Source organism: Botryllus schlosseri, chromosome 3 (assembly GCF_051294905.1).
Source record: "Botryllus schlosseri isolate E-star chromosome 3, Bs_hap1, whole genome shotgun sequence".
Taxonomy (NCBI): Eukaryota; Metazoa; Chordata; class Ascidiacea; order Stolidobranchia; family Styelidae; genus Botryllus; species Botryllus schlosseri.
This window is the reverse complement of record NC_137238.1, coordinates 25,693,395-25,719,270: the sequence shown is the minus strand read 5'-3', so window position 1 is coordinate 25,719,270 and position 25,876 is coordinate 25,693,395. Positions and strand designations below refer to the sequence as shown.

The 25,876-nt window shown below is 40.4% G+C and overlaps 1 protein-coding gene across 1 annotated transcript in view; it reads left to right on the top strand.

Moving 5' to 3' along the window:
- Positions 1-25,876, top strand: part of LOC145435413 (uncharacterized) — a 428,570-nt gene that overhangs the window by 247,278 nt on the left and 155,416 nt on the right. The gene's annotated exons all lie outside the window — the stretch shown is intronic.

The window sequence follows — 25,876 nt, the reverse complement described above, 5'->3', positions numbered from 1 at the left end:
TTACGGAATAAAAATGAAGGATATCGGCGTGGTGTAAATGACCATAGTAGTCGACGAACACCATGAATACCACAAAAAAACACCAGGATCAGAGGGAATTTCAATTATTACAAACAATACCCAATGAGAAAAATCCACCTGTGGTTCGAAAAAAATATCGGACGAAGCGACAACATCTCTTTTTGTAGATGTTGTATTAACATGCTGTAAAAAAAACTCTCGTCCGAGTTTCACAAAATTCGAGTCCAAGTGACGACCTTTTTTTCTCTTAGTTAACACCGGATATTATGGTAGAAATGTGGGTAACTCTTTGGTCGAGGCGAATTAACGACCCGACCCTTTTTCATATCTTCTTTTCGTTTTTAGTCAACACCAGACATGACGGAAAAAAGGAGGGTAAATCCAGAGTCCACGCGTGGCTACGCACTCTTGTCCACAGAAATCTAAATCACAAATCTAAAGATTTGAATCAAGTTTTTAATCAAATTTATAATATCATGCGAAATACTTCAATGTGCCAATGGAGCGATTTACGGAATTCGTGGGTCTTCGGAACGGTGACCAATATCCGATTCCGAATCCGTATTCGCATAAACGCCAGTTAAAGCCCGAACCAAACTCTTGAAATCCAGTTAACTTGAACACACATTTGTATGCTTTATTTTCCGTTTCCAAAAAAATGTAGCTTGTTCATCTTCACCCGTCGCGTATGTCTGCTGTTTCAACACTCTGTTTACGTAACGCCATTACTGGTTGATTGAAGCCACTTTGTAATACTGACTTTGTGAGTAAGGATTACTGAGGTAATCCGGATTACGACGGATTATCTCGAGTATTTGTAGAGCAGGGGAAATGTTGACAATCAAAATTTCACACACGGTCTTGAAGATCAATTATAGGGATATTGAATGTGGCGTTACGCTGAGAGCATAGACTCGAATAGTATATACATTATACATGCACATGATAATCGCGGGTATGGATATGCATAATGTCGCTCAATTGTAAATCACACATGAACAGTATACTTGAAATTGACGTGACAGGAAATTGTAGAATTCGGCTCGATATTTGTTTAGGTGAGTCCAATAACGATATTAGGCGACCGAAAAAAGAACACAAACCAGATATACAGAGTTAGACGAATTATAAAATCTTCACGACCCGAATCTATCCTGACCTAAGAAAAAATCCTAAATTTAGAATATGTGAAAAAAGTTCGACCGTACCTACAAATTCTTGACGCTTCAATGCAAAAAGATACTGCTAACATACGGTCATCGAATCAATTTCAACATTCGGATACAGACCTAATGCGCGATAAATCGACGAAATTGTGCGCACGTCGCAAACCAAACAATCAGTGACGTGCGGTCGCGGGAGGCAAGTGAGGCAGTGCCTCACCTGTCGCCAGAGGATAACATAACCTAACATTGTTGGGTTATATTGTTCATCTGAGCAGTCACACACGATGTACCATGCGATAAGACACAATGCGATGTCATGAACAGATAGGAGGATGTCGCACGGCACGCATCAGTAGCGATCCTCTACTCTATCATCCACCTCGGCTTAGAGTGCCCCATGTCACAGTTCTTTTCGATGTTGCGCTTCTTTGAAGCTGGGACCCTTTCTAGTAGTTGTTTACTTTCCTTGTGGGTGCTTTATTGCGTCGGGTCTTATACTGGGCCTTTTTTGTCGCCGTAAGAACGTCAACGGCGGGGAAGAGGAGCCCAGATAAACCTCCGACGGGAATCGAACCCGGTTCGTCAGATTGGAGAGCGCTTATCGTAACCACTCACGGAAAATTGTGAAACCTTCAAGGATTATTGATATTTACCGTCGATGTTCATGAATAACTAAATTTAAATCTTTTTTCATCCAACATCACCAATTTTCATAGTTATTATCATTCAAAAATATAGCGCGAAAGGAGAGGAGAGGCACGGGCGGGTCGTGCCTCACCTGCGGCAATGCAATTCAACATAAACAGCTCAGCATTCGTGATAATCGCTATGAATGAAATGCTATCGTCGCGCCGATTCCGAAACTCTCAATATTAACAACCGTAGAGCATTCGAGCCCCCTCAAAATCGCCAGTGAATGTGAAATTCGGCATTATTACGTACAATAGCCACGAAGAGAAACAACAGCCAGGTGGGGCAATATCGAATCTGCCTCAATCGGTATTCGCTAACAATCGGACAATCGCAGCACAGTGAAACGCTCTATCGATTTCGCAAACTGGCAGTACAGTGCTGTATGAATGGTATATAGCAGTGGTCGGGATCCTTTTTTGCCCGAAGAGTCATATTGTCCTTATTTTTTCCATCTCAACTCCTAAAGAGCCATACATGACAATCAACTGTTACGTCACAAGTAAAAATTTGTGACATCACAGTAGCACTGATTCGAACTCACTATGGGAATCCTTGTGTGCGCCATGTTTTATCTGTAAAAACTGGTATTTATTGCTCGAAAATGAAGCTCTAAAAAGAGGTAAGACACAGACGGGCCAAGTCTCACTATTAATAACACAATTCATCGTATAAGTAGCTTAGAATTTATCATAATTGACATTATTCGAATGTGACTGTCACACTGATTACGAAAATCTAAATACTTATCGACTTCTCAATTCTCAAAGTATTCGGCGGTAACATAACGTTGCGCTACACGCATACATTTTATCGCCGCTAGGCCTATACTACACAGAGCTATACGTATCAATCACGAACGTGGGGATAGCTGTGGTGTTGTTTGTAATTCGAGTTTGTAACAGTGTTGGGATCAAGTCACTACCTTCGAGTCATTGCACATATTGACTCGGGTCAAGTCAAGTCAATTGATTTTCGAAGATGACTCGAGTCAAGTCAAGTCAGTCAATTTTCGGAGGTGACTCAAGTCAAGTCGAGTCAGGTCAAGTCAATTCACGAGTCAAGTCACAATTCAAGTCAAGTTGCCTTTTCGAAGTCTGAGGCATGTTTACGTCATTTCATTTTGCTAGCTGTCTGAAATACAGATTGAGTGGTCATTAATTTTCAACCTATGAACGAATATAGAGTTGAATACACACGCATGAAGGCGCTGTATCGCTCGCATATGCGTAGAACTGCTAAACTACGTAAGTAATTGGATAGCCTCAGTTTATAGCTACTAGGCTAATAGAGAATAGAAAATCGAATTGATAAGATGCAATACATTACTCATTTACGAATTTGTATGATACAATTCGAGCCTGCGTCAATGGTTGAGGACTATATAAACTATATTCGAATTCAATTTCAATACAAGAGGTTTGGTTAAGGTAAGAACAGATAACAGAAATAGAAATTTTGCTATTGAATTATACTTTACTATACTAGTTTACGACAACGTAAGCCGTAAGCTTCGATCACTTCGTTTGCGGTCAATTTATTTGTGAGAGAACAATGGAGGCTCAGTAAAACGAACGATCATTAAATGATTGGTCGCTCTCACGGGTTACACAAGCGTTTCGCGAAAAATCCGAACGTATGCCAGATACAGTGGTTTTTATCGACACCGATTACTTGATGACTTGAAGCTGACTCGTGAATTTTGCTCCGAGTCACGAGTCAATCCACATTTCTGAAACGCCGAGTCAAGTCAAGTCAAGTCACTTGAGTAAAGTGACTCGAATCAAGTCAAGTCATACGAAAAATGTGACTCGAGTCATCCCAACATTTGTATGTAATTGTGAATGTCACATAGACAACAGTTCATTTCGCGCCGTAGATCAGGAAGACAACGTGTATTGGAAAACTGCGTTTTGAAATGGGCGTCGCCATTTCTGCTATGCTCTGTGATTAATCAACGTATCGCACAATTCAAGATTTCGAGTCGGGTACATAGAATCCGCGAGTTACATTGGCTGCCAGCGTGACAGCTACTTACATTTGATCATTTTCAAAAGACTTTTACCACGACCACTTCTACTCTTATTTAAGACGCCGATTACGCGGATCAGATAGCGAGGAGCAGCCTACATTCCGGGCGTGTGAATGTGGCTAATGTTACAGGGAAAAGGTCGCCAACTCAATCAGATCACCTTGTTGGATTTCTATACTTGCGAATCTTAGTGCCTTGTGCCAGTGCCTCACCAGCCATGTACCTCACCTCACGTCACTCCAAACAATATTGGTGGCTTTGCATATCTATGCACTCGCAAATCCACAGTATTTGCATAAATACCTGATGCCTTTCCAAGCTCAATGAAAATGATTTTGTTTTGTTTCTATTATCCGCGACTCCATTCCATCACATTACCTTTCTCACCGTGACAGCGAATATGGACTATTCTTGGAAGTTTACAATGCGCTAGGTGGCGGTATGTGCTGATGTTAACATTGCGAGGTAGTTCTCGAGTAGTGCGGACCACAAGTGCCATATATATAAAGAAAGCATACGATTAAAATTATATCTGCAAGAAAAGATATCACGGGGAAGAGTGAATGATTGGGTTCATGTTTCCAATCATTTCACCTTTGCTCGGACCATTGACCCAACCTTTGAATCGCTTAGGGGAGATGTGGTACCGATGGATCACTGGGACCGAAAATACTTTGAAAATTCTCTATGATAATTCCATGATTACACTCTGCGAACTTGTCTACAATTGCATGCTGGCAAAATCTTTCCTTACGTACAAAAAAATTCGACGTGCGCGAGCTATGGGGTCTCTCACAGATTTTTGTTTTGGGGGGTGTAAAGTAAATTTAGATCGACATATGCATTTTTCTCTGTAACCTTCAACACGAACAAACCAGCAATCGTTTTTATTGTGAAGTGTAGGGCTTGTATCAGGCTATTTAATGGCACCTATTATTTTTTTCAGTAAATTCCTTGAGTGGAATTTTTTTCGGTTCATGTATAAAATTCGTAGGGTGGGGACCGATGATACAATAGCCAAATCAAGCAAAATAATCAAGCATACTAATCATGAAACAAATGAAACTTGCCTACGTACAGAAAATCTTTATGTAATAACTGCATATGATGTTTTATCGCTATAACGAGGTATTTGGAAGTCACACTGTCGATTTTCGGGCAATATGTATGTACCCTCAAATTTATAAGTCCGAGCCTAAATCGAAACGTGATTTTATGACAACATTTGAGTTAATATTTATTCTATTTTTTGACGGTTACCATCAAACATTCTTCTTTGGCTTGCTGTAGCTTAGATTATAATACTGAGCAAGAAAAGTTGTAACATCTGAGTTTTTTTGGGTATATGTGTCATAGGTCCCCGGGTCGTGTGCCATTGGACCCACCGGGTGGGGATCGATGACACATTCGAGCAACAAATTTTGAACGTCCATAAATATTTTTCGAAAAGACGGATTTTCATGTATATGTGCGCGATTGGTAGAGCTTGTATCAAAGTGCTGAGCCAGCAAAAGATCTGCTGTTTTCGGCTGAACATTTTGGGGCCAGCGATCATTTTCCAATTTTTGATCCATCGGTACCACATCTCCCCTACTTGATTATTTTCATGCCCCCTTTGCTACTTCAACCAGTCTCGATGATCACTATAATCGAGAAGAAGGTGACGGCGTTACTTACACCTATACTTTAGTACCAAACGATGACCGTCGCTGATGGTGATTATTAGGGATGGTGTGAACCCCTGAAAGGCTCAGTCAGGTCCGTGTGAACGCGAACCTTTTTGAAAGGTTCAGTGAGAACGCGAACGTGAACCTTTTGACGTCACGCGACCTCATATTGCTAATTCCAACCCTATATTTCAGTGAAGTGATAGCCTATATTAATGATACATAGCTACGATTCGGGCCATATAATGCCACCATGCAGAAGTCCATCGACGTTTTTAACGTCGCCAAATGGATCAACTGGGGCAATCCAATGATATAATAATCCCATAAAATCAATAACTTCCGTCGCTTTGCCAACAATTCCGACGAGGACTTTAGGTTTATTGTATCATAAAAACCAGATCCGTGCGATTCGGGTGCTGACTACTGCTGTATAACTTGTTAATGGGGTAATATCGGTAGCAAGTATAGTAGCCCGTTTTACACTCGCTCGATATCAACGTAGCGATACTCAGACGCCGAATACATTGTCCGGCAGGCCTAGACCGTCAAGACGATTGACGAATAACATTATGTTATATTATGAAATCAAGATTGACCCCGTATACGCTTGCAAGATTTTGTACATCAGACAACGATATCAACTTCATTCATTGATCGGTTGAATAAGCATCATTCGCTGACCACCTGTTGTAATGTATTTCGCTCTTGAAGCTGTGTGATTGTCGGTCAAGCTCACGGCAGAGAGTCATAAAATATGATATACATGTACACGATCTGTGCATATACAATATGCATACCGTAAGTGCATCATATGCATGTGCCGCTGGTCAGGGAAGGTGCAGATATCGCATTGTCAGACTTTTTAAGACTTGCATCACCCGTCCATGCTATCCCGGTAATGCTGAGCGCCAAGCAGGGAAGTCATGACTACCACTGTTACCATAGTGCTCTATATGGTGTGGAGCTGTGGACACAGCGAGACTGAACGGCTCACTGCATTTGTGGTTACGTCATGCTGTCTATTTAACCCAGGAGTCACCAACACGCGGCCCGCGACTTGATTTCAGATTTCGTAAGAAAGCTAAGAAAACGTTTTGAAATGCTGAAATTGACGTTCAATGGCCCAAACACTCCCAAGAGCAAGACGCCTAGAAAACGGCTTAGGACAGTGGCTCTAAAACCCCCCTTCTGGGGGCACGAAAGTATCTGAAGGGGTCGTGAAGCAGCGGTAAACTGAAAAAATTTTCGCGCTTGGCGCGATTTACCTCGGATTTGGGGTTACAGTTACTGCTCTGCTGTATATAATCCGGAATTCATATTATAGAATTCTCTCATTAACACTCATAACTAGGGCCATTTAAAGTCATTAAAGTCATATTTTTTTCTATGCATCAGTAAGTCGTGAAATCAATTTTAATGCAAAAATCGCATCCATATGGGGTATATTAAAAAAGTTATCAAGTCATATAAAGTCATATTTTCCTGGTTAGGTCATATTTGAGTTATAAAGTCATATTGTTGTATACTTTAAATAAAATGTGTCAATTGAAGCAATTACGCACCAAGAAAGTAAGGCAATGTCTGATTGAACGAAGGAAACTGTAAGGTTAGTCTACATAACAATACAGTCGCAGACCTATGAGGTCACACATTGCATTGTGTTGCTACACAATCTGTTTTACTTCTGTGCACTGAAGTGCATGGGACGTAATTTGAAGTTCAGAGACTTCCACAAGTGAAAGAAATAGTCAACGCATGGGAAGCTGAAGGAGTTATTGTAAAGAGCGTGAAAGATTCAGTGAACGATCCAAAGTTGACGAGTCAGTTAACAGAAATATGTCTCCACTACAACATTATTTCAAACTTGATACTGAAAATGGAGTTGTACGTACACTATCAAAGAGGCTCATGCTGATCTAAATGCCCTTGATTTCGGAAAAGATCCGCTTGAGATCAAAAGTTACATTAAGAAGCGATTGGACAAAAACGATGTGAAACAAATTATGGAGCTACAAAGACAAGACATTTCACCAGCGCTGTATGCAAAACTGCAGAAGTGTCAACAAACATCTGCGTCTGTGGAGCGCTCATTTTCATTACTAAAGTCATTTTTACGTCCAAATAGTAACTTTAAAGACTCCAACATTCCACACTACATGAAACTGTACTACAAAAGTGGTTTAAAATAAAAATGGATGTGTATTACTGTTATGTTGTTCATGTTTTACTCGTCAGTTCCATGAGTGACGTTGGTTACATGTAAAAATACACGATTTTCGCATAAAGTCATATAAAGTCATATTTTCCAAAAATAAAGTCATATAATTGATTTTTTAAGGTCATATAAAAATGGCCCTACTCATAACCTTCCATGCCACCAAACCATCTGTTGGGATTGTTAGTATTATGGATGCATTTTTTGATATGATGATAAGGGGCGTGAAATTTTTCAGTATCATAAAGGGGCATGCCTAAACAGGTTTAAGAACCACTGGCTCAGGGCTCCCCCACACGATCAAGCTTTACGTGGAGATGGTCTTTCGGCTAGCAACGTATCTCGCTAGCCCCCAAAAGCGTTTCCAGGTATCTTGCACAGCTCAGAGTTTAAAATAAAATGAAATTGATGACAGTGATCCTTTGTTGTATTTTTATTCCTTTGATAACATATTACTTTTTTTGTGGTCACTATACCCTTCGCCTATGTTCGGTAGCACAGCGTTGTACTGACATAGAGTTTTAAAACGTGGTTGCCTACTATATATCGATATTAAATTGATGCGGCCCGCGGCCGCTTGGAAATTTGAAAAGTGGCCCGCGACCCGTTTTGAGTTGGCGACCCCTGATTTAACCAAAGGAAACTTTACGGCCATTTACCGGGTATCAATGGAAAGCGGCTTACGGGTATCAATGGAAAGCGGCTGTTGTACTGATTGCGAAAATATAAATTTCATTCTCTTAATGGTCCTGAGACCCCCCGAAAATATAGGACATTATGCTGTCACTAATCCGATCTTTGGTATGTCCCGACCGGGGATTTGATACACGACCTGCCGATCAATACGCCGGTCGCTTCGCCATTATCTTGACAATTATATTGTCTCATGATGCTGCACTTGCTTCTGCATTTACGCTGGTCACCGAACAAAACATTGTCGTTTTTTTCCGTCGCCCCATTTGCACGTAATTCAAGATGCATGGTCTGAATTAGTCGATAGTCCGCGGTTCTGTGCCCACGTATAGCTGTTGAGTAGCTGCAGCGTATTGCTGAACGCTTGCAACATGAATTGTAAATGCCTTCGGAGTTCTATTTCTATAGGAGAGCCTCCTGAAAATACGGAGTGTCAGTATACAATTGAATAAACAGAATATTCGGGTTTACTTCAGCATGAATATATCATGCAATTAAATTATATTACCGCAAAACAACCCTATAGAGTGCTTTTTGTGGTCTGGTCGCATCAGTCTCCTCCAACAGGGAACATTTACGGTGCACGCGTACGTTAAACCAGCATTAAGCTTCATCCTGATGTCGGTGTAGTAGGTATCTTCAGACTGGCGTTAAGTACGCGTGATTACTAATTACTCGACTGCAGCACATATGACGAATGGCCAATGTCGTGGACTACGAGGGTCACTGCTTACTACTGCGTTTTGTAGATGCCAATTGCGACGAAGTCGGATGTAGATATCTACGGTTTTTGTCAGTTGTAGTTGATGTCGTGGGTTAGTGATACCTTACATTACACATATATGATAGCATTGGAATTATAGGAATTCGAGGCAGTACTCACCTTATATCCATATGTCATTTCCTTAAGAAGATTTCGGATATGTATTATGTCATTGCGGGACATTATAATACCGGTTTTTAAATTCTCGTATTTTCGAAGTAAGTGTTGGATTTGCACATTCCAGATTGCATGACGACATGTGCATTGTGCTCATCAGGGATGTAATTGGAAAAACAATGTCGAGTTGTTACAGTTGGAGTCGGCTATGCAGATGCAATTATTATGCTAATCAAGAGGCTTATATTCGTATTTGTGTATTGAACCACGACTACACTGTTCAGGAAATGTTAGCGTTTAGCCTATATCGATCTGTATTGTATAATGTTATACTCTGCCCAGGCATGGAGTCAAACAATGAGGAATATTGTACGCTAATCCTTCGCCGAATATTTCCTAATCTCCTGTAGCAAACAACTGGGGAATACTCCAAGTAAGGCCTCAGTCTCGCGAACAGGTGTATATTCCTGCAGAGACCGGTTTGAAAACTTTTTGTGTTATGTTTCCCTGGTTCCGTTTCTTTCGCATACGATCAAGTCTTAAAGTTAAATGCGCAGTCTGCGTATATTGCCTGTGTGATAGTAATGCGTGATAGTAATGATGCAGTTTCAATAGATGATATTAGCTGCAGTAATCTTCATTGGTTGTCTATCGCAGACGCTTTGTATCAAGATCTGTAGTCAGAGGCTTAGAAGTGTGTTGTACGCCTGGTTAGACGGGTATTTGGCTTATACCTGAGAAGCATAGCTTTTTCGAATATCGTAATACTGAAAGACTGCAAATATGATCAGGTCTTCACTCGTTCATTGATTTCGTTTTACGCATAGCAAGCTCGAATCACATCATGTCCTAAAAGTGGCAACACGTATTTTCGTACTTTGAGATGACGTGTGGCGACACGGAAAGTAAATTTAGCGACGGGTGTCTAAACGAGGTGATTAACGGCAGGATCACAACTCATCTCTCATATTAAAGTTATGGGCGTAGCCGGTAATAACAAAATGCCTGTTTCGTCTTACAGAATCCTGAAATTATCACATGTAAAACGAAATTATGATTGTAAATCAGTGCTGTCTTCAAGCGCCTATAGTGAATGCTTATCGCCACAGCTCAAGACCTCACTTCGATTATCCCGGTATTGACATATGACGCCAGAGATAATTCTTCGAATTAAACTGCAGTATACACCAAGCTTCAACTCGAAGCGTGATGTCCAAGCCTGTTGGAGTGTCCGTGAATATAGTTCCAATGCTCCCAGAGTGAGATTAACGACGTCATATTTGACGAAACCAAACATTAGACTATTATTTATAGGTTTGACAACTTTTATAATAAGATGAGGAATATATTATGTCTGGGGAAGGAACTACACTAGATAATTGTTATCTGTTCCAGTGACGATATAGAATCTAAGAATTCAGTACCAATATTTTATACCGTCCCGGCTGTCCACGTTTGCTGCGATTCTGAAGGCGCATTTACTGGTACACGATGTCTGGTGCGTATCTGCTCCTAACTTAACGTCGTCGTGAGTCATTTTAGAACGTAGAACCACTTCTGCCTTGCGTATGATGACGAGTTGCTTAGATATCCACCGATAGTGTGACTCATTATTTGGCAACTGAAAGTAGTGTATTGCGTTGAGATGCATTAGTTGATTTGTAAGTATCAGTGAAGTCTTCTCGCGTTTCCAGTAGATCATATACCGGGCGTGTTGATGTACTGAAGATTCCTGTTACTGATACTTGAGATCAGGGATGATACTGCCCTAACTGCTGAAGAGTAGTCAAAATGTTCGTAGGCTGCCTTAGATTGATATTCAGAAGCCTAGCTTGCCTCAGTTGACTTGCTATTAACATAGTCCTATCAAATAGCACAGCACGAACGATATACCAGTATGTATTGCATGCTACTTTATACATTAGGCGTGAGAGATTTTGCTACAGCTTTATCTCAGCATGTAGCATATAAACAAGCCAGTGCTATTAGAAATCTCATTTTAACCTGTGTTGTATATAGCCTATGTAATATCATAATTTGCAAAATCGTATAATTGAATAATATATTCATATTGAAATGAATCCGAATATTTTCGGCTGACACTCTTCAGGCGTAATCGTCAGCAACTAATAGAGAATTGGACTTTTGGTTCATATCAGTATGAATATTGAATATACTATTCAATTGTATATTGAAGTGTAGAAAGATTCCGACATTCTCTGATCGACACAACCGTCATTCTGGTGCGACTTCTACATAATGTACTATTTATGACACTGTTTCATTAAAATGTTCAATTACTCTGTAGTGACGATTTCTGATATCCTTTTCAACGAGCTGTCCCATTTGTTTTTGAAACTTCGGCTATGGCTCATGAATGCGCTGATTGCGGGATATTGTGACGACATAACACCACAATCGTTTGATTCCCCCTGTTGGAACTATTCGTAAGATTGTGCAGCTTTGTGTAGCGCACCTTGTGATTCGCACTGCCATTCGTGACTTATATAGATATCGCTCATCATCGGTATTCGGAATAATTGCCCCATTTGTGTTGCCCTAAAAGGCATATGCTTATTGCGTACCTATTGTGTATCACCTTGGGGAAACGATGAACAGACCACAGAGTCATGAAAGCGTGATTATGCGACACGTGACTGACCAAAGGCCATGCATTGGCTATTCGTCATTAATCTAGCTCAGTGCTCTTCAACTGGTGTGCACGGTGTAACCCATGCTGCATGGAAATCGTGAAGTTTCCGAGGCGAGGCGCAAGGCCGACTGAGAGAAATGAGGGTTATTGAATTCGGAATGAGTTGAATTCGTGCTGAAACTTACGCGTTTCAGCAGTAGCAATAATTCTAATTATATTTCGGTTTTAAATGTCATAATTACGTCGTACCATCCACACTCTGATGCTGGATTTTGACTGATACAGAACCTTGCACTAATCGGAAGATATCCCTGAATGAAGTATAACTGATGAATGCGTGTTTGTAGCTGCGTCATTGGTTTTTGATTTAGCCTATTTTGTCAGATACGTTTGAGTTAAACTCAAATCGGGCAATGGAAGGGATTGTGCAACAAAATCGCTAAAATATCTATGTGCTACCTGCTACCATTGCACATGATTATGCTTAACAAAATATTCATGTGGAAATTCTCTCGCGCTACTGTCCGAATTCCAAATTTGAGAAGTGTCTCACCAGTCATAACACCTTCCATACCAGCAAACGATGCGTAATGGTTGCTTACATTCTGGTTGCTCTTTTTAATATTTTTGATATGACGATAAAGTGGGGGGAGGGGGGGATTTTTCACTGTCGTCAATGGGACGTGTCGAAAAAAAGTTTCAGAATGGTCTGAAATACCGTGTCGGTCGAAAGCTGGGTGCTTCCTTTTCCCTGTTTAGTAAATCATCAGATACAATATTCCCCGAATGGATTTAAACTCGTGTTTCAAAACATATGTTTATGTTTGGCTTGCGTACACTGTACTCTACAGTTTCACATGTTTCAATCATGTTTCAGTTTGAGCAGATAGTTCTCGAACCCTACCAAGTTTTAATGCTGTATCTATACAGCCGAGTAGACAATTATACATCATCTGCCTGTTTCAATCCTACTATATCCTTCGGTTTTTATCAATGCCTGACCCAATCATAAACGTAGCTGAGTAATTGCTAAATCACTCCGTCTTGTTAGTAAATCGAACGTCATTTTCTGCATGATAAACATGATATGTCAGGATTCGACTTTTGAATGATGTAACATGTCGCAGAGGTAAGTGGACACAATAATTTGCAATTTAATTACTTGGATCATATTTATGTAATATCGTGATCCAGAGATATCCACTGGCTGGGACAACGCGATAAATGCGTGGAATTACGGATAGTGTGCAATTCCCGGTAATGACTTCTATAGATTAAATGTGGCGTGGCATTATCGACCATCCAAGTCTCCGCAATGATCTTATCCAAACAAGTATCTGATTATGGTTGAGTGCATTTCCGCGCAAGATATACCAATTATATCTATACAATGTCTATACAATGTGCATTTGGAAATAACTGTTTTCCATTATGTTACTATTATGTACTATATGGATGTGCATGTGCAGGTTATAAAGTCGAGAATCAAATTAATTTCGTGGAAGTTTGTCTGCGATTTGCGATTTCCGACACCTGATATCCGCTCCTAATTCTTGGAATGCCCGTCTGGTATGCCAAGGTGCCGTTGCACGCTGCCAGCAATACGACACGAAGATGGTTAAGTAGTTGACAAGTCTTCACATCCGGCGTGTGCTTGCTGGTTCTAATTATAAACGTACACTGCTGGCAACCAATGTTTTGACTGCGCAGTGAGGAATAAGTACCATCCCGGATATAATGCCTTCAAGGGACGCGGGACTTGGCATTGCACTATCGACGTCCCTTGAAATTTTAACAGAGTGATCAAGGTCATCAGTGTAGTCAGTAGAATACATATAGTGTGATATAATTAAAACATAAAATATGTCGTTATTGTGATGGTACAGCGCAGTGATTCCAAATGTGTGCTCCTGGGCGCGTTGGCAAGCGTGTGTGAGAGAGAGAGAGAGAAAGAAAGAGAGTCTATTTTCCTCCAGCCGAATTACATAAACATACAGACAGCAACAATGATGATACATAAACATACGCATGCTCAATATTCGGTATTGGACAGGAATGGTCGATATACGATCCTGAAGGTCAACTAGTCTGATCACACCCGCATCAAACAGGTACATTGTCTCTACACAATCTGGCTGAAACGAATGTTAAAACAAAACAAGCAAGCAATGCTAAAATATGAGCTACATATGGAGTGTATTTTCAAAATTGCTGTCACTTATGGGAAGTGCTAGTTGAAGTATCTCAAATTTTGGTTTCATCGAAAAATATCGCGGGGTTGATGTCAGCTCAAAATCTAAATATCTGCCTAGCTCTAATTTAAAACTCAGAGAAGTAATGATAATCCTGTGGTAGCAAGGAAATGCTTTATCCTAGCAATAATTTCTCACACATATTATACTGTCAATGGAAAATATACTCGCATGATGTCACGTCTCAGGTTTTTCAGTTTCACCGCTAATGCCAACCAGATTGAGACAACCGATCAGCGACACATGACTGAAACTCAGTCATCCGTGACTGATAACCATTTCGTTTCATAGACTAATCATTAGAATGATCCGTTATCTCATACAAAATTACCATTAGTTCACGTGACACGCAACTTGTATTTTTGTAAGCAGTATTGATAAGAAGGTCATGCAGTTCTATCGCATGAATCCACTGAGCCAACCGTTATATTGAAACTTGGGCTGGACACAGTGACTCGAATAATGGAATCCAGGCCTGGGCAGTGGTTTTAATAGTTATAGTCGAGTCGTGCAAGTCGATTTTTTTTTCGACCACCCAGATTATGAGCATCTCGTGAATAACAATATTTCTTCAAGGAGAATTATCATTTCGATAATTTGTTTACGACACAGCATGGAAACGTGTGGCATGGGCTATAAATCATGTTCATAACAATAGGGTTACCATACGTCCTCTTTTTTGAAAGTGACCTCGGAGGACGCCCTTTTGTCCTCTTTTTTGAGATTTTGTCCTCTTTTTTGAAAATTTAGGTCATATTTAGAGCAAAATGCGAGCGATATGCCGTAAATTAGCACAGCAGTGACGCTCAAACGGTATTTTGGGCTCTGAGCGGGAAAGCTGATCTTTTTTTTTTAGTCAACCGATCACAAAATGGGAAAAGTTCACCGAATTTTGAGAATTCTTCTCCGGTTTTGCAAGTCTCAAATTTCTGAAAAAGTGTCCTCTTTTTAGATTTCCAAATTATGGTAAGCCTACATAACAAACGACATTTGATCATCAGGCAACAGGTCACAATGCGTTATGCATCATAGATATTGTATAGATAAAAATATCTCTGATTAAGTTGAATAGGCAATAATTTATTTCTTGTCAAATGAAAGGTACTCGCTTTAATTTATTGGAGATTCGCTGTCAAAATCCTGATTATTTACCGCAAAAATCTGAAATCCAAATCCTATATTAATGGGACAAAATTTCATATCTGGTGGTTATTTCTAATCCATAATGATGATGTTCTCTTGGCAACTACGAAAACGCAATATTTGTTCATTATTCGATCTGCTATCGTTTTTCTAGTACTGGGCGGATCGACAAATTCTCTGGTCCTACTCCGATCCTGCTTTTAAAGCTATGGGCCCACTCCGATCCAAATCCTAGTCTGGATTCTAGAAATGAGCGTGATCCTGTCAGAAAAACTTCGATCATAATTATCTCCTCAGAGGATAGTATTGAATATTGATTGAAACAATGCAAACTAGAAATTAAAAGCTCAAAGGTCAAGCCCAACCATTCTGAGGTAATGCCAACTTGGACTTAGCATGTAGTTTATTTCCATGAACGTTTCAATTTAACTATTATTTCGAGGATAGAAAACGGTAAGGCTGTTCTATTCTTTGTGTAAAGTACTGATCCGGGTCCGATTCGACTCCGGCGGCATTAGAAAAAGGACTGATCCGGCTCCGAATCGGCTCCGACCAAAATGAGAAAATCCGGCCCAATATCCACCCGGCTACGGTACATGCCCAGTAAATCGCTCCTCAAAAATAACTTTCATTCCGGATCCCAGCCGGAATTTATTGTTGTTAAAAGTTCTGGATCTGCAAAAATAGCATTGCGGTGTATAATCCCAGAATTACAAATGAAAAGCTCAAATGACTCCGCGTCTATACGGGTTGGAATTGATCCAAATTTGCTTTGCATCGTTTTGGAAGACAACTCAACAATTTCATGGCGTGCACCGATACGATAGACCCCGGGTTGACAGAAAATTTTGATTTTTTTTAAAATTTTCATATTGAATTAAAAATTATGATTGGCTCTGCGGCGGCTTATGCTGGTTAGAATTGAACCAAATTTGGTGAGCAGTGTTTTTAAGGGCAACCTGACAATGTAATAAGTGAATGGATGGAATCCGAAAAAAAGTAATTTTTGACAGCCCTCATCCCCAGCTATACGTCCATATAGTAAGACCGGTACTCCGTATGAAATGAGTGGTTTTCATGACTAAATATTATCATCGATTCGTGCACCACCATAAATCACGAATCCCTGATTTAGAGAATCTAGTTTTAAATTGAGCGTGAATGACATTATTAGTTTGGTATTGATCATGTCTAATCGGGCAGTTTGATCACGGGTATTTACGAACACGTGCCGACAGGTAATGAATTGTGCATTGCGCATTTGGCATTCGCGTCGTGAAGGTGCAGTAACTTTGAGGTATGCAGTATTAGCTTATTTTACTTCCAACAAATTGAGATATTGAGGTTATAAGGTATATAAGCCTGCTTTTAGATTTAATATGTGTGAATATATTTTGTAGTTTACTCTCAAGTTAATGATATGCGCTAGTCGAAGATACCTTTTCGCGTTATAAAACAGATTCCTAATCTGAAGCTGTTGGTATTACTGGCTGAATTTCTGTCCAATGATCAGATTACACCACAAAATTGGCTGGATGTGTAGAACGTCGCTATCCAAGGGTGTTATCCATATCATTCAACCCTCCTGCGTTTCCGGCGAATCAAATGCGGTGTACCATAATAACTTCAGCGTGTTTTAGCAAGACTGTATTGAATCGAGTAGAAAGCGCAGATGGGTTCCGCTAATCTCCGCACGTGTCATGACCTCATCAAAGATGGTTGTTTTGTGTCATAATCTATGCAGGCTTTTATTTGGCAATATACGTGAATCGGAAGGTCGTGTGTTTTCCGTCTAGAGCTGCTAACTGCACCTGACGCAGGCTTATGTAAACACTAGGGCTCTTCAAAAATGACTTTTTTTCTCAAATCGTGCTGGCTACTTGATAAAATCGTTAGGTTACCTAATTTAAGCCTACACACAAAATTTGGTTCAATTCCAGCCAGTAACCGCTTTGCTACAGGAGAAGCAAGTTTCTATTTATTATATAAAAATGAATAATAAAAAAATTTGAAAATTTTCTGTTCACCCCATGAAAGTGTTAGGCTGTCTATAGAAACGATGCTCACCAAATTTGGGTCAATTCCAACCAGCGGAAGCGGAGTTATTACCGTCGAAAAATTTGGATTTGAATAAAATAGTATTTACGGTGACCGATTCTTTGTTTATTTATTATAGTTGTGCTCACCGTAAATACTATTTTATACAAATCCAAATTTTTCGACGGCAATAACTCCGCTTCCACTGGTTGGAATTGACCCAAATTTGGTGAGCATCGTTTCTATAGACAGCCTAACACTTTCGTGGGGTGAACAGAAAATTTTCAAATTTTTTAATATTTATTTTTATATAATAAATAGAAACTTACTTCTCCTGTAGCAAAGCGGTTACTGGCTGGAATTGAACCAAATTTTGTGTGTAGGCTTAAATTAGGTAACCTAACGATTTTATCAAGTAGCCAGTACGATTTGAGAAAAAAAGTCATTTTTGAAGAGCCCTAGTAAACACTGTAGTAGTAACTGCAGGATGTATGTTATCACAAGCGAATAGCTCATCGAATAGCTTATGGAGTTGATTTAGAACTTACGAATGAATATATTATAAAATCATTAGAACGCTCACTTCATTGACGCCATTCGGCTATGCCCAAAGAGACTAAGAATGATCCCCTAACGGTCTCGTTAACCCGATTTAGAAGAATATTCTCGCTTTGGGATTTCACCACCGCATGACTTCAGCGTGTTTTTGTGTGATACATTGTACTAATGACGCGACCTATTGCGTTCCATTAACACACATTTTTCTATATGGGCGCGGAATGCAGAGGCATCCTTTTTAGGTAGCGGTTGTATCGTCACTGACCTAGTTGCCGTAGTGGTGATGATTGCACTTCGGTGTAAGTCTAATCGAGAGCATAGGTTAGTTACAGTACTTATAGGGACAGTACTTCTATATCGTAACGATAGTGACATGGTAATTGATTAGTCAGGTAAGAGACAGCACAGTCATACCAAGACACATGCTACGATTGGACAGGTCTATAGAGACAAACGGACTCTAATTTGTTAGCTTGCTGTAGCATAAATCTTTCAACTGTATTTCTACTGAATACATCTGGATACCTTGGAGGTATGAGCACGAGTGTGATCAGAAAATTAATTTTTGAATTAATGGCGAGTGATTCGGCCTTTATTAATGCAGATCAATAAAACGATATAGAGCTCTTTGATTGCATTTGATATGCGTATCTCGTGGTTAGCGGTTAGTGTATAGTACACTGTACGATTAGCATCTGTACGTTAGCGCAAAATGTAATTCATGATTAAATGCAACTATAATGCCCTCTCATGTCTCACTAGAAAAGCAAAATGTTATGAATGTGATCAGAATACAAAATGTGGTTATGCGATACGTAGCATTGTCACTTGCGTTGTGACTAGGGTTGCATTTAGAACAAAAATCAATATAAAACAACCATGTTTAAATCATGATTTTTAATGTATTTTTTCCTAGCCATGACGTCATCGTTGATTGGCTGTGACAATTGAAAATATTGGGTAAGACATGGCTCCTTCGAAGAAAACGGCTCCCGACCACAGTCGCAAACAGACCAAAAATATCTTCATCGACAATTCGAGGGTTCCAGCCACTCCATATCGTATACGTTCATTCTACATGTTTTTCGCAAGCATTTATTCAATTATGACATACTTATACAACATTTGAAGAAAAAAGACAATTTTTTTCTTTCATAACGACATTAGATTAAAAACTTTTAAAAACATGTTTTAAACTAGTGTTTTAAAACACCGTTTGGTTTAAATGCAACTCTAGTTGTAACGTTTCGAACATTTGTTTCGCTAGACTGGGTGGTTTGTCCTACTGGTGAACACGGATATATGTCCCCAGAGCCGACGCAGTCATATTTCCGAATGAGTCCCTATGCCGGAATTGACAGGGCTCCAACTCCACGCATTGTGCATTGTTCAAACAATGTGCTTATCCCGCTGTTACATGAAAGCACGCGTGTAATCTGTCCGTTCAATTTCGCGTGTCGTTTCTGACCAAATCCAATCATTGTCTAATATTCAAATCTAATGCACGAACTCTGGTCCGTGAGCATTTTCTCCAAAGCGCTAGCATTCATGATACAAAGCTGTGCGTATGCCCTCGTTTACATTACGCCACTGGATTTCCCTCGCGGTTCCGTTTACTTACGCCATAACATTGTGATCCTTACCATGGATATCGTGAGGGAATATACGTGCGCATGTCCAGCCAGCGGCTCTATTCTTGGCATTATTGATCAACTGTATCATATTGCTGAACACGGCGTGTGAGAGGCCCAATGTGGCCTCGTGCTGTGCCTGTGTGAACTGTGCGCGAGTGTGAGGTGCGTATATATCTAATTAATCTGGTTGGTGCGATGGTTTCTCAGCAGTAATTGCATCAATATAAGTGAGAAGAAGTTGATGCAACTGTAGGCCAGTGATGTTTCTCAAGAACTGTTCTGCGCTATGTTAAATTGAGGTTTGATACGTTTACTAATTGCCAATGAGAGGCGTACGACCGGTCGACCGACCGTGCATAAACAATCATTTATGGCGCAGTAATCTTTGCCCAACTGCGCAGACGCAGATCGCCAGCTGACTGGGGTCATGTCGGAGTGTGACTAATTGCTCTCAACGACTAAATTTACCTAATCTTTCGGATGTACCATTGGCGAAGCTGCCGTGTCTTGTGCTGGTTTTTAATAGCTATGTTATGCCTGTCGTTGCTTTCACTATAGTTTGGATGATATTTGTGATAGGTTGTTCTAACGCTATTCGTCATTCGGAGCTTATGGTGTGTTCGCAGACAGGAAATTGTGTTGTATACTGAGCCTGTAAGGACAGGCTTCTATTGCGTCAGTTTAGTGAATAAAGTTGCAGTAATGGTCATGCTGTTCCCTTTTCACTTGATAATTATTCGGTCTATAAATGCATATTGCGCCTCGGACTGAAGTACGGCAGCTGTAGAGAATGACGGAATGGATTTTGTTAGAGCGCCGTCGGTTATTAACAGCTTGGAGTAATATCACATCCTGATTTCGGGTCATGATATTTACTACTTTTTCGTTTAGTTAGTCTTAACGGATGCCAAATCTCGAGGACGCAGAGCCGTCACTCGATCTTTATTTATTGACAGCACAAGAAAACTAACAATTATTGTAAGATAATACACTATATTGAGTTATGAGGCGTACGTACAATACTGCGAAATATTAGCCGGTCAATATCATATCACCAGTTCAAGCCGAATCGCCTGCTGTGTAGCCTACGCCTACCGTAGTACTGGTAGTAGTGCTTTGCCTTGTTGGCCAAAAGAACGCACGTGTTTTGTTTTAGCCGGCATAGCGTCGTCCCCGAATAACTCTATGATCTGTGACGTCACGTGAATAATAATTGTATTTATTGCGGAAGTCTGATTAGCGGTCTCTCCAACGCTGTCAGCTGCGATGCAATGGCTCGGAATTCTTTCATGTTGTGTTCGAATATACTTAACAAATCTGCACATATCCTTCCGTTGGTCTGGTCAATCGGCCTTTATGAATCATGAACTTAGCTAAGAGATATTGAAATCGGTTTATGGCAAGTGTCTGCACAAAACGCGATCAACGGCTTTGGTGACAAGGAAATGGTGACGTACGAAAACAGCTGACACTGCAAATCCATTTCAATGTCCTCTTTTTCATGACATGTTTCCTATTCGCTTGTTAGATGTGAGCGTACGCATGCGTGGCAGATGCGGAACGTAGCGCCGTGGCCAGCTTATTGATTTAGATTCATCGAGGGAAAGCAAGTTGATCTTATCAGGAGTTGCGGTATTACGCGTGAAATGTCAAGGATTTTAAGTTGGAGTATTCCGTGAATGCAGCAGAGGCTTACAACGTCAATGATGATCCTTAGTGGATCACGGTAGCAACGTCACGAAACCGGGCCCATACCATTTTGGTAAATTTGCGAATTGCTTTCGCAGGTCCATCAGTCTAATCCTAATGCGTAATCATAGTCTTACAATTACACTTGTTGCGCCTGGTTCGTGTCACTCAGGTCAGGAGTCAGAACGCGGAGAAAAATATATACGCTGGCCGAGTAACGTAAACATGGAATCGGTCAGTAGCAAAGTAGTTGATGCGGTGTTGCCCTTTGTCCTTACGCTGGTCAGTATTTGTCATCTCGCCTGATATAGTGAATGTCCCTGATGACAGTTAGATTTTGGAATGTGACGCAAATTATCGAGTACTTAGCTTGTATTTACAGACTAGCGGGTACTGCTGGTCAGTGGTCCCGCTAACGATGTCCTTAGACAACCATTTCTGCCGAAATTGAAGGATATGCTTACGGATACGGATCTTCGTTTTTCCGGTTCTGATTGCATTTATCGGATTCTATTTTGATTGATATCCTATTTCTGTGCGGCGTTGTTCTATTTTGTCACTCGACTGTGACAGAGTACCGAATATACAACAAGATTCTGTTTTGCTTTCACGCGATATGCAGTACTTCAGTCATTCGCTGTGTCGTGTCAACATTCCTACTGATGCAACTGTGTTGAGAAGTTGTCACTGTACGGTAATGCATGTATATTTTGGGTATTTAATTCGTAGTTTGCTTTCAAACGGGTGTAAAGACTGTAAAGATCGAATGATGTATTAGTATGTATCTTTCTGAGAATTTTTCAATAATGCTCTTTGCGGCACACCATAGCAGCATATTCCTATCATGTCATGTGGTCGATTTTGTGAATGGGATTGATAAGGAGGTAAAGAGCACGCGACAAGCGTCTGGAATTCTTTTGAACCTGGTTGAAAGCAGACTTCTGCTGTATTAACTGTCAATTGTCAAGCGCGGTGTTCTATACTGCAGTGCTGTGGACAGGTAACGGTTCAATAACCTACTTCTTGGACTGGTATAGCTGCGTTTCAAGAATGAGGCTACTTTGATTATCACATAATGAGACGTTTCGATTTGTTGAGCTTAAGTTTCGTTATACTGAGATTTAGTTCGATAATTCTTGTCCGTAGTTTATTTGATGCCTGGTACCCTGGCCTCTACTTTAGCTGCATGGCCGCTCATAGTGACATCATTGCCGAATACGCTTCGCCGACTAAATCCTTCATCAGGCTGCGCCCTTGAGCTACTGTAAAATCTATGTGCGACTTTATTGCGGTATATAAATAGTGCCGCGAAATTGCGGAACTACGAAGATTTCGCTTTAGCTGGGTTCTAATTATCACCTATAATTTAGTAGACGTATTCACTTGACATTTAAAAAGAATAAGTTCATAGCGGCGGTAAGGTAGGGTGATCAATTGATCATGATCATAACTCATTGAGTAAAAGATGACGGCTTCGGTGGTACTCTATAAACTTGGTTCACTTCGAATATGCACAAGACATCTGCCCGAATGACGAGTAGCGTAGCTACAATATGGGCAAGGTAGTGATCAAGTAGGCATTCCATATGACTCGATAGATGGTGAACACAGTCGGGTTGAAATGCAAAACTAAGTTTCATACGTTTACAATCAAGACACCATGTCGATGATTTTCTCCTACTGTTACATCTTGGCCCCCTGGAATGTTTCGTTTTGAAAGACGACACGTGTATTATTGCTCAGTTGTATTATGCATGTTCTGCATCGGCAGCAACGTGTCGTGACTGACGACCATTGTACAGTGTACACCGACATCCATTCGTTAACTCGTACGGATTACGCCTACGCCTCGATTGATAACTTTAGTCATCAACATTAATGCCGTTAGAAGTGCTGAATGACAAGGTAATCAAGATATCACTGGATCTGGTGGTATAAAATATCCGATGCTTTGTTACGACTCTACGAGCAATTGATTTCCGTGGATATCGGTAATGGATAATTGAGTACACGCATTCAATATATTACTATGGATTAATAGTCATAATCGACCTGAATTTCCCCTGAATTTCTGGTGATTTTGCGCAGTCGGAAAGGGTCGATGTATCGAACAAACATATTCCCACACATTTAAAACACTGATCGAATTATCAATTGTTCGAATGAATGTATCCGACGTATTTTACGTTAGTTCACATTTACTTTTGTCTATTTAGTGTCGTGTAGAAAAATCTCTAATTTCGCCTGAGTGACTTGGTCGTGAGCGCTGAATCGATGCTACGTTAAAATACGTATATCGGATGTTGCATATTTTCAGAGCACCAGGCGCATTTGGGTGAACAGTAAACGCAAATCTTTCGGCCGTGCATCAGTTGACCAAAATACTCGGATTTTGACATAACATCACGCGTATCGCGCAGCTATACAGAATACATTGGGGGCAGTGAGATTAGTACAGTTTTATTCGCGGAATAGCGGCATGCAAGGGGATTAGACTTCTAGGTGAGATTCAAATGTTTGCAGTCACTGGAATGAAAACATGATCGCTGCGCAGGGATTTAGATTAGTATATCTGACATTTGATGAGTTTACGCCAGGTTTGAATTGCATTTGCATCAAAGACTTGACTCGGCCGGATTTGGGTTCGGAATTAACTGGACTTGTTTCATGTTCAACTTTGAATTTCCACGCTATTCAGAGTGAATTTAATTCAGTATTGGAGATATTCTCGATATTTACTATCGAGTACACATAATTATTAGGGATGGTGTGAACGTGAGGTTCACGTTCGCGTTCTGTGTGTGAACCTCGGAAATTTATAGGTTCGCGTTCACAACAGAACCTTGATAGGTTCTGCACTGAGAACCTTTTTCATATATTACAATTTTCACTTCATTATAAGATCTTTCGTTAAAATTTATTGCATTTCAACTGCGGGCGACTATATGCATGGCGCTGGCAGTATAAAAAATCAACACTAAACGAGCATGCACCTTGACAATCTCAAAAGTTTTACTTGCTTTGTTACAAAAGTTTGCTCGAAATATCCAGCTTACCGTTCGTAAATATTTAGTGACCCGTAATCACACAACATCATGAGCGAAATGCGTAGTCAGCGAATGATGCTTATCCAACCAATCAATGAGATTGATATCGTTTTCTGATGTAAAAAATACAGCAGGCGTACGGGGTCAATCTTGACTTCATATTTTACTGTATCATTAAAGTCAAATCCGTGCCATTGAGGTGTTGGTTACTGCTGTATAACTTGTTAATGGGGTAATATCGGCAGCAAGTATAGAAACCCGTTTTACTCTCTGCTCAATATCAATGTAGCAATACTCAGACGCTGAATACATTGTCCGGTCTGGCCTGGACCGTTAAGGATTAAGCTTATACTCCTTGGTGAGTCCTCGTCGAAATTGTTGGCTAAGCGACGGAGGATGTTGATTTTATGGGATTATTATATCCTTTGATTGCCTCAGTTGATACATTTAGCGACGTTTAAAACGCCAATATGTACTTCAGCATTATGGGATTATGTGGTCCGAGTCATCGCTCGGTATCGTGTACATTGTACAGTGTACACACTCTGTCACATTAATAGAGGCTATCACATCATTGAAAGATAGGATTGGAATCAGCAATATGACGTCACGTGACGTCATGAGGTTCACGTTCGCGTTCACACAGAACCTTTTAAAAAGGTTCGCGTTCACACGAACCTGAACCTTTCAGAGGTTCACACCATCCCTAATAATTATAGCCCTTGGATTTGAAACTCAGATTCGGAATAGGACTTGGATTTCATATCATAAATTCGCACACCCATTTTCATATTCTGAAATCGCATACGACCGACATATTAAACCAAAATTGTATTATCCGCCGGTTCACACCCTGCCGTCGGGTGTAGATCGTAAAGCAAGTATGGTCCTAAGCACTGCATTGTAACAAAGTCCCCATTAACAACCGTTTCAGTCGGCGTAGCGGTGCAATGCACCATTTCATATGGATAAATGTGATATATATCTCAGGGTTGTAGTTCATTATGATTTCGCGATCCACCACAAGGCACATGCAAGTGGTTATCATGAACAGAATCCTCTTCATTCATGTGATACATTTCGACTGGAAAGGGTGCGGTCGACTCTTGTGCACTTGTACAGTGTCGCCGACTGGCACGATTGTTAGTGCCAGGCAAGTAACGTACCAGGCAGTGCCGCTAAAATCATGGTAAAAATTGAGTAACGCATTCATTTCCCACCCATGTATTTTCAGTAAACTCTATCCAAAAATCGTGTATTTCGACTATTTCAAACACAGCATGGCATGCAGGGTGGTAAATAGTAGGGATGGTGTGAACCTCTGAAAGGTTCAGGTTCGTGTGAACGCGAACCTTTTTGAAAGGTTCTGTGTGAACACGAACGTGAACCTCGTGACGTCACGTGACGTCATATTGCTAATTCTAACCCCGTCTTTCAATGAAGTGATAGCCTATATTAATGTACACGATACCTAGCGAAGACTCGGGCCCCATAAT